Genomic DNA, 9,127 nt, shown 5'->3' on the forward strand with positions numbered 1-9,127 from the left:
ATTCGAGTCTTGGTGCTTGGCCATCAGTTTGGAGAGACAAGTTTTAAGCAGCTGTGTCAGTACTCGAGTGAGGTGCTCACCCTGCGCCCAAGGGAACATGCTCAGACCCTCTCCCCACTTCCCCACGTTACCCATATCTATATATCTGAGCATGAAAAGGGCTGTTTGGGATGCTGGGCACTCCTGCCAGCTGCTGGCCTCCAAGCATCACCTCCATGCATCTCTGGGCAACCCGTGTCCCCTCCATGCCCCCATGCCTTCCAAGCCAGCAGCAGGTCCTGCTGAGCTCCTGCCCCTGAGCCTGCCTTGCCCCAACCCAGAGCTCTTCGGGCATTCAACAGCCATGCACCACCGACACAATAATTTAGGGTAAAGGCAGAGAAGTCCTCACTGCTTACAACAAGGGACAGGGCTCCTTTTCTCCACATGAAGAGGATAAATCTGAGCTTCTGTTGGGGCACAGAGGAGGAGAGCTGCAGGGCTGTGCTGTGAGGAGGGCTAGGGCGCTGGTTTGAACGCAGCCACCAAGCCAACATGTAAAGTTGTTTTGAAAGTAGGATGCTCTTATCAGATGTGCATGCAGCAAATAAAGGGTCGGATCCTGCTAGAAGCAGCAGGGTGCTAGGCAGGGTGCTGCTTGCCAGCAGTCTCTGGAGAGGAGGGTACACAGCGCCTTGTCGGGGCTGCTCAGAGTGCTGCAGGATGGAGTCCAGCCTTCGCTTTTGCTATCTACCCACTCTCTCGCATCCTGTCCTGTGTGGTTAGGGCGCTGTGAGCTGCAAATGCAAAAGCTGGTAACAAAGCACAAACATCTCTGCAACCAAGTCAGAGTTTGACCTTGGTAGGTCACCGTGTTCCTAAATATAGCATCCAAATCACAAGTGTGGGATGGCACCAGGGTCTTTGTGGGCAGCAATTCAGCAGCTGAGCCGAGGACAGCCCGGGGCTGAGGCCCTGGCTGGTGCTTTAGAGCCATGTAACCCTCCACTGTGCCAGGACTGTCACCCCTCTGCAATGAGGGGAGCTTTGGGATGGGGCTGCCAGCCCCAGGGCCAGCCCCGCAGTTTCACTTTTGCCTTCTAGAGGAAACAGTGGCCACTGTGGTCCCTGCAGCTGGGTGCCCATGCCCCGAGGGCTGCCCGTGAGCCCTCACTATCCAAGGGCTGCCTTGCTGTCCAGCTCACTGGGGCTTCCCAGCCCCCATGGGAGCATCCTCCTGCCAGCAGCAAGGTGACCCAAACCGTGCTGGGGATGCACCATGCTGGGTCACAAAAGGGTGTCCCCTTGGCATCACTGGGCTTTGGACCTGGTCCCTTGGGCTTGCAGTCCTGCTCTGCATGAGGCCAAGCCCATACACAGCCTGGGGACACTGCCAAGCCACTGCTTCTATTCCTTTTGGTCTTAAGGTTGGCATTATCTCTGGAAAGGCCAGCCCTCACCTCCTCGCAGGGGTCTGATCTGACACCAAAATCCTACACACCATCCCCGCCATGACGAGCTTGCCACAGGCAAAAAAAGCCATTTCATGGTGGACACCCCCAAGGAGACCTCACACAGCTGAGGGCCATGAGGTCACAGTGGGGAGCAGCGCCTGCTCCCCAAAGTCCTTGCCCTGTGCCTCAGCCCCATGGTGCTCACCGGCATTTTCCAGGGCTCTTCAGAGTTTCCTCTGAATTTAATGCTCACAAATGGGGCAAGTCTCTACATGAGAAAGAAAATTACATGAGAAGTCATCACTTACTTAATACTTTCCCCGAATCCTGTGTGTCGGGACTGAGAGGCAGCCGATAACGTGTGAAACCACAGCAACGAGTGTTTCAGAGAGCAGCAAGCGAGGTTTTGCACGGCTATTCCCAAGCCCCGGCTGTCCCGGCAGACAAAACCTTTTCAAAGCCATTTCTGGATAGCCATGCGTCACTGTTTCACTGAAATGAGAAGAACTCTAGGTAATGCTGGAAACCCTGAGCACATCACCGGTCCCATTGCACACACCTTGCTGGGGAGGCTGGAGCTGGCGGCAGTCTCAGAGGGGCTGCTCAGTTCGACAAAGAGGATGGGGAAAGGCTCCTGTTTTGGGTACCCAGCACAAAACGTTGCTGGAGGTTGGCCGGCTTGTGCTGCAAACAAGGAAACTCAGAGTCACCAGTCACTGGCACCCTAACGGGCAAAACGAGGTGGAAAATATGACAACGGGGATCCTGGCAGAGGTTCATCAGCAGGGAGGGCAGGCTGGCATCTCCTCTTCAGGAAATGATTGCTCCACATCGGCAATCCAGCCCCTCACTGCCCTGGCTGGTGGGGAGTGAGCCCGCGGGACCTGCTGCCTCCACCTCGCACCACCAGGTCCTGGAGCTGCTCTGGCTCCAGCTGGGAGTTGATGCTGGTGGCACCCGATCTACCAGGAGGTACCAGCCGAGCTCTGGGGAAGGCAGAGCCCTGTCAGACTGTCCTGTCACCACCACCACTGCTCAGAGCCAGGCAGCCTGGGAAAATAGAGCTGCTGCAGGGCGTGCAGTGGTGTTGGCCCTTGGGGACATGTTCTGTTGCCACCTCAGTGCTTCACATGGATGGTAGAGATGGGAGGAGAGACTCAAAATCCTCAAAAGCCACATTATTCCTTGCCAGGGCCAGGTGGCATCATGGCTGCACATCCTTGGATGCTTGGCTGCTGTAGAAACATGGGGGAGCATAGCAGAGGGGGGCACAGCCTTGGGGAAAGAGAAGCATGGTCCAGAAGGATGATGGGCAACGGAGAGAGGACCAAAGCCTGAGGGAAGAGTCTGCCTGCATGGGATTTCCCCAGGGAACGAAAGGTCACACCATCACCTGTTGATGAGCCCACCACCAAGAAACCAACAGGATTTTCTTTCACGCTCCAAACCCTCTGAACTTAACTGTAACCATCCGCCTGCCAACCCGAGCTGGCACAGTTCTTCCAGCCAGATAACCGCCGGGTGAGACGATGGGAAAATGTGATCCATCGCTTGCATTCCTATTGACCTAGTTGCAGTATTTCCGCTGATCAGCAAATTGTCTCCACTTGCACTCGGCACTCAGAGTTTTGTTTACCGAGAAAATATCCGGTTGCCTGCCCCGGTGATCTGTCAAAGGCTGGGAGCATTTTTGAAGGCAGCAAGGTGAAAGCTGATGAGAAGAGAGTGATTTTTCTTTTGGGTGCCCGCTGTGGTTTCGTGACTAGCTCTTTAAAATGTGCTGTTCACCCCACATGCTCTTGACAATTAACAAAAGCTGGATGCTCTGCAGTACTAAGAACAATACATTCAAAAAAAAGATTTTATTCTGAGTCACAAAAGGAGTTTGCCTGCAATGCCGTGGGAGGGATGCAAAAGGGAACCTATAAGAGAAACCTAAATTAGTCCCTTCAGCACACAGCCATGGGCAAAAGGGAAATTTAAGCTTTTCCATCATTTGCTTTGTTGCTTCTTTAGATTTTTCCCTGTCGCATCCTCTGAGCTCTCGTGTCTCCAGGACAACCCCATCAATAGAGAGGAAGAGGGAACAGACACAGCCAGAACACCACAGAAAGCATCACCAGCATCCGGAGAAGGAAAGGTTGTGTTGCTGTTTCCGTTCATTTTTTTATATTGGTATGAATGACAGAAAGCTCTTGGAGTCCAGAGCAGCACGAAGCAGCCTCAGGGATAGGAGGAAGTGTCAATACTTGTGACAATCACATCTCTCTGTGGAAGAGAAGAGCAGGAGATGGTGGTTGTAGCAATTACGGTAGCAATGGCAGGTTACAGCCCCATTGCTCGCCTCAGCCATGGAGACACCCGTGTGGGGGTCAGCAAAAGTCCCAGGCTCCAGCTGACATGAACAAGAGCTGTCCTGAGCTCCTGCTGCCAGACGGGTAGGTCAGAGCAGGGTATGGAGCACCACCTCCGCTGCATTTTGCCCAAATGTGAGGGGACATCTGCCCTTTCTCTGCCACCCTGCAGATCAGCAATGGGCAGCGCGAAAGAGATGCAGGGGACAGCATTGGGGTTCTGCTGTCCCTCTGAGCTGCTCTGAGGGCCATTGTCCCCTGTGCCCCCTCCCCTCCATCCCTCCTCGCCTCCCCATCCCTGCTGCACAACCCCCAGAGGCACCCCGAGCCAGCCTTTTCCAGGGTGATGAAGGTGGGTGGAGAGCAGGCAAAGGAAGAGAAACAAGCCCCAGTGACCACGTGGAGGATGGAGAGCCCTGAAGGGCTCCACATCTGGGAGGCACATCTGGGCGGCAATGCCAGCCTCGCTGTGCTGAGCCACGGAGAGCACCCAGCCTCTAAACTGCTGATGCTGAGCCTTACTGAAGCTGTGAAACCACAAATCGCACTAGAAACTTCTTGCTCTGACAGCTGCACCTACTTCTCCTGGCTTCCTAAAAATAGAGCCTGGCGTGGGGAGCCCCGCTGCCCTGGCCTGGCCAAACAAGCCCCTGCTGCCTGAGTCACAGCGGAAGGGAGCGGGAGCATCCTGTGGGTCCCCCCGCACTCGGCCAGGTGCTGAAAGCAGCTCTGCAGGGCATGGGATGTGGGGGCCTGCGACCATCAAAGGCACAGCGAGACACCCCAGCAAGGCTCTGCCCTTTCATGTTGTGAACGGAGAGGGTAGGAGCGGGGAAAAGCAAAACCCACGGGAGGCTGCAGAGCTGCCGACACCAGCGGATGCCTCCCACAGCACAGCACGATGGGGTGGGGGGGGAGGGTCCCGGCATTGCCTTGGCATCACCCTTTCCTCCCCCACCCACCCTGTCGAGACGGCACTGAAAGGGACAATGTCTTCTGCATCGTGTGGGACTCGCAAACAAAACGAAAGCCTCAGGAGGAGGAGGGGGATGCAACAGTTCCTCCCCACCCCATGGGGCTGTATGGAGCCTAACCCAGCCTTGCCACAGCAGGTCCACCCGTCTCTCAGCTCCCACCACCCCACGAGGGTCCCCAGCCATGCGGGTGGGAAATGCCCATGGGTCAGGCTTTGCATCGTGCCCTAAGGAGGGTTTCACACCTTTTGTCCAAAGTTCAAGAGGGGATGCCATGTGTAGTGTTGGGCTGGATGGGACCCTGAGGATTTCAAGCTGGTCCTGTCACGGGAGGTGGGTGATACACAACCCCAATCAGCTGCCATCCTGCACAGCCTTTCCCCCGTAGCTGGAGGTCTGCAGTGAGCCCTCGTGCTGGCTGAGCCCTGGGCTGGCCATGCCTAGGTACCCCAACGGGGCTGCATGGCACCAACACGGCTGGCAGCAAATCATCTGGATCTGGATGGAAAACTATCAAGAGATGAGCAATCTCCCAGGGTTGATTTGGCAGCCACTAATTTAATCTTCTGCCTTTCTCTGCTGCATTAAGCCACACTCCCCCTGCCAAGGCAGTATTAATGCAAATTACTCCTCTTTTTCAAAAGCTTCCACACAGCGAGCTCCATCAGGCTGTCATCATAGGGCTTTCTTCACCACTACTAGAATCACCTCTGTGGCTCTTCGATGCATCCCCTTTCAGCCTCCACTGTCATTTCTCTCCTCTCCCTCCACTGAACTTTGAATCCCCTGGGAGGCTGTGCTCATCCCGCAGGATCACCGGGATCCCCTTGGGGTTGTGCATGAGTGACACTGCTGGCGATGGCAGATCAGCCAGCAAAGGGTGAAGAACCAAAGGAGTGAGGGGCAGACAAGGAGCATCACTGTGACCTGAGGGCTTTGGGGAGAAAATCCTCAGCCGCTTCATGTGAGTAACCATCCCTGGGGAGAAGACGGCTCCTGGGGGCAGGAAGGATCTGTGCTGAGGTGGAAACCCACACGCAGCCACACTCTCTAGTTAAACACTCGATCCGAGTGCCTAACCAAGGTGATGCACACACTATTGGAGGCAACAAAACCAACCTTGAATCTCTTGCAAAGCGATGCAAAGGCAGAGCGGTGTCGCCTTCGATGGCGTGCAGTAGATACTGCAATGGGAACCCACAGCCCTTTTGTCTTGGCGCCGTGATGCTCTGAGCAGGCACGTAGGCGTCGCGAGGAGCCCTCTCCCTGCGCCGTGCCAGCCCTGCCACCGCTGCAGCGTGATGGTGTGAATGCTTGCCCCGGCCAGCTGGTTTGCAGAGGCCCCAGCCACAACGTGCTCCCAGACCAGGCTGCAATGGCCCGAGGTTTGGGGTGTCATCCTGCTAACAAATCCCTCATAAAATCCCTGTGAGCCTGCAAGAGACACGGCGGAGAGCAGATGCTAAACCAACTCTGCCATCTACTGACTCTGCGGCTCCCATCCCTGCCCCAGCCATCCCTCCATCCCTGCAGCATGCAGACGCCTGGAAGGTTCTTGCTAAAAATGAAGGGCCTCCATGCTGGTACGTGGTGCTGTAGGCGATGCTGGGGGCCCAAGGAGGAGCCCTGCAGCCAAGCACACACGGAGCCTCGCCTGCCCTGCACCTGGGGACGTGGGCACGGCTCAGGCTACTCCTCAGGCTGCCGAGCAAAGGGCTGTGAGGGGACAGCAGCAAACTAAAGCTGCAAAGGCTGCTGCCAACATAACATTTGTAGTACTCAGGCCAGGGCCAAGTTCTTAAGGCAGGGAGCAAGTCCAACTCCAAAAGCACTGATATTTCAGGAATTTCTCTGTCTGACCAGACTCCAGCTGCAGGTTTTCCTCTGCATGGCTGAGGAAGCAGTGTCCCGTGGCTGGTGTGTGTCCCCTCGAGATCCAGCCACCTCCCAAGCTCCCTGCAGCCTGTGGAAGCAGGGCCAGCACAGAGCCTGGCTCTGGCTGAGCGTGTGCCAGCCGCAGTGCCTGGCAGATGCAGTGGGGAGCAGCGGTGACAGCCCCAGGCCAGCCTGGCAGCCCCAATGCTGTAACCAGAGGCGGTGCACAGCCTGGGTCTGGGCTGAGCTCTGACCCCGCTCAGCTGGTTTTGCTGGTGGCCAGCGGCATAGACAATCCCTGGGCAGGGGGGACCAGAACCCCTTTTGTAGGAACTACTGCCCATGGACTGTGCAGAGAAACCCAAACAGCAAGATCAGCTCAGTGTCACCTTGCTAGTAAAAGGAAATAACATGTGCAGAAGTGGAAATGGAACAATGTCCCTGGTGCTATGGAAACCATCCTGCCAGCAGGGGAAGGGACCTCCTGGACTAAATCCTGGCCATGGAGCAGCTCTCTTTTTCCAGTGCTGCAAAGGAGAGGAGCTTCAGCTGCAGCAATCAGGGAACACACCTGGCCATAAGGAGAAGGAGATCACCAGCACCTCAGTCTCAGTTCACGCCTTACTAAATCCATGCCTAAGCGGTGCAGAGGCAGCAGGGTGTGATGAGTGGGAGTGTTGAAACACCCCAGGAATTAATTTTCTCTTTTGCCTTCCTCCACAGCAGAGTCCCAGTGTGCACAGCATGCAGGACCTCTGCAGCTGGAGGTGGCAGGTGAGCCAGCACACCACACTGTGGTGAGCACCCCGGCCTCAGCCCCAAACTCCCTCCTCCACACCAGCAGTCCCAGTGGTTTGGAGGGCTTCTGCAGAGGAGATTGGTGGCAGCGCAATAACAAATGTCAAGCTTGCATCTCAGAGGCCAACGACTGCTTCTTCTGCAGTGCTCTGAGGATGCACCAGATGGAGGATGGAGACTTCCCATGGCAGTGCTGCAGTGGGATGCACAAGCAATGCAGAAGCATTGACATGAGAATCTTTAAGATGTTTCTGTGTGAGAAAGCTAAACCCATGGTTGCTTTGTAGACAAGCTGTTCCACAAATACTTTATTTTCCCAAGGGAAATATTTCCTTTCCAGCACAGGTACCAGTGGCAAAAGCCTGTGTTGCAGCTTGAGCTGTCCTGCCCACTGGCACACCATTTCCATCACAGCCAGGCACACTTGTTACCAGGAGGACCTGCTTTGGATTTTTTTTGGTCACTGCCCCGAGAGGTGCAGGACTCTCAACACCTGTCTGAGCTCTCTGTGTTAAGCATCCTTTCCACACAGGGTGTTGCACACTTGAAAATGAGCAAAGAGGACAATAGATGTGGCCACACATAGCACCTGGCAATGGTGCAGCATTGAATATGCCAGATTCAGCAATCCCCCTGCCCTTTTCAGCCCGGAGGAGAGGCGTTGTCAAGAAGTGGCTCCAGCCTGGGTGAATCACAGCCCCGGTGTGCTGGCGGGCATCTCCCATCCTTCCAGGAACGTGATGGCAGAAGATGCTGCAGCCCCAGCCCCTGCATCCTGCTGATGCTGGGAGCAAATCTGCTGCCGTTTCTAGGTAGAAGTCACTCTTACCGGCAGACACACGGCACTTCTCGGAGTTTGCAGCCTGCAGCCCGTTTGCAGAGGGCTGAGAGACCTCAGCTCATCTCACGTTTACCACAGGGGCCAGCCACAGAGCTGCTGCCATGCTGGGAGCCCCACACCTGGCCCAGGCCCCTCTCACACAGCTGCTTCATGACATGGGACCTCTGCTCTGGCTCCTGTCCCACCATGCTGGGGCTGTGACGGGTCAGCAGGTGGAAGCCCCTGGAAAGCACGCTGAGTGTGTTGGCGGTCTTCATCTTTCCCAGAGCTTCGTCCACACCTCATGGGGGTGACAAAGCTCCTGCAGAGCTACAGAAAAACATTGTTCAAACATTCAGATTTAGGAGAGGATGGGGCTAAACAACTACAGTTAAGATTGTTATCCACATGCAGCTCCCTTAGGGTCAAGTCACACCAGAGGAACAAACTTCATCTGCAAAAGGCTCCTCCAAACACGGAGGGCTTTTGGTCATGGATGGGTGCTGGTTATGGGTTCAGGGGACAGGTCCTTACATCAGATTGCAGAGCCATGAGACTTCAGCTCTCCTCAGGCTCAGCCGGAGTCCCAGGCAGCACATCCCCACCTTGCCACCACACCAGCTGATGAAAGCTGGGCTGGAGACACCCGAACGCTGCTCAGGGCACAGCTTTTTCTTTCCAGAGCAGCTCCTCATGAGCCCAGGAAGGGAGACATGCTTCTCTCTTGCTTCAGTGAGTCACCAAAACACAGAAGCTGTTATTCCCTTTTAGCAGAAAAGCAACATTTATTTCAAAGTGGAAAACCTTTGGCGTAAAAACCCCCTGCACACCTGGAGGGAACTATTACACAGACATGATGCAGTCAGAAAGGCT

The sequence above is a fragment of the Pterocles gutturalis genome, unplaced genomic scaffold (genome assembly GCF_000699245.1).
Source record: "Pterocles gutturalis isolate BGI_N339 unplaced genomic scaffold, ASM69924v1 scaffold8170, whole genome shotgun sequence".
NCBI classification, from domain to species: domain Eukaryota; kingdom Metazoa; phylum Chordata; class Aves; order Pterocliformes; family Pteroclidae; genus Pterocles; species Pterocles gutturalis.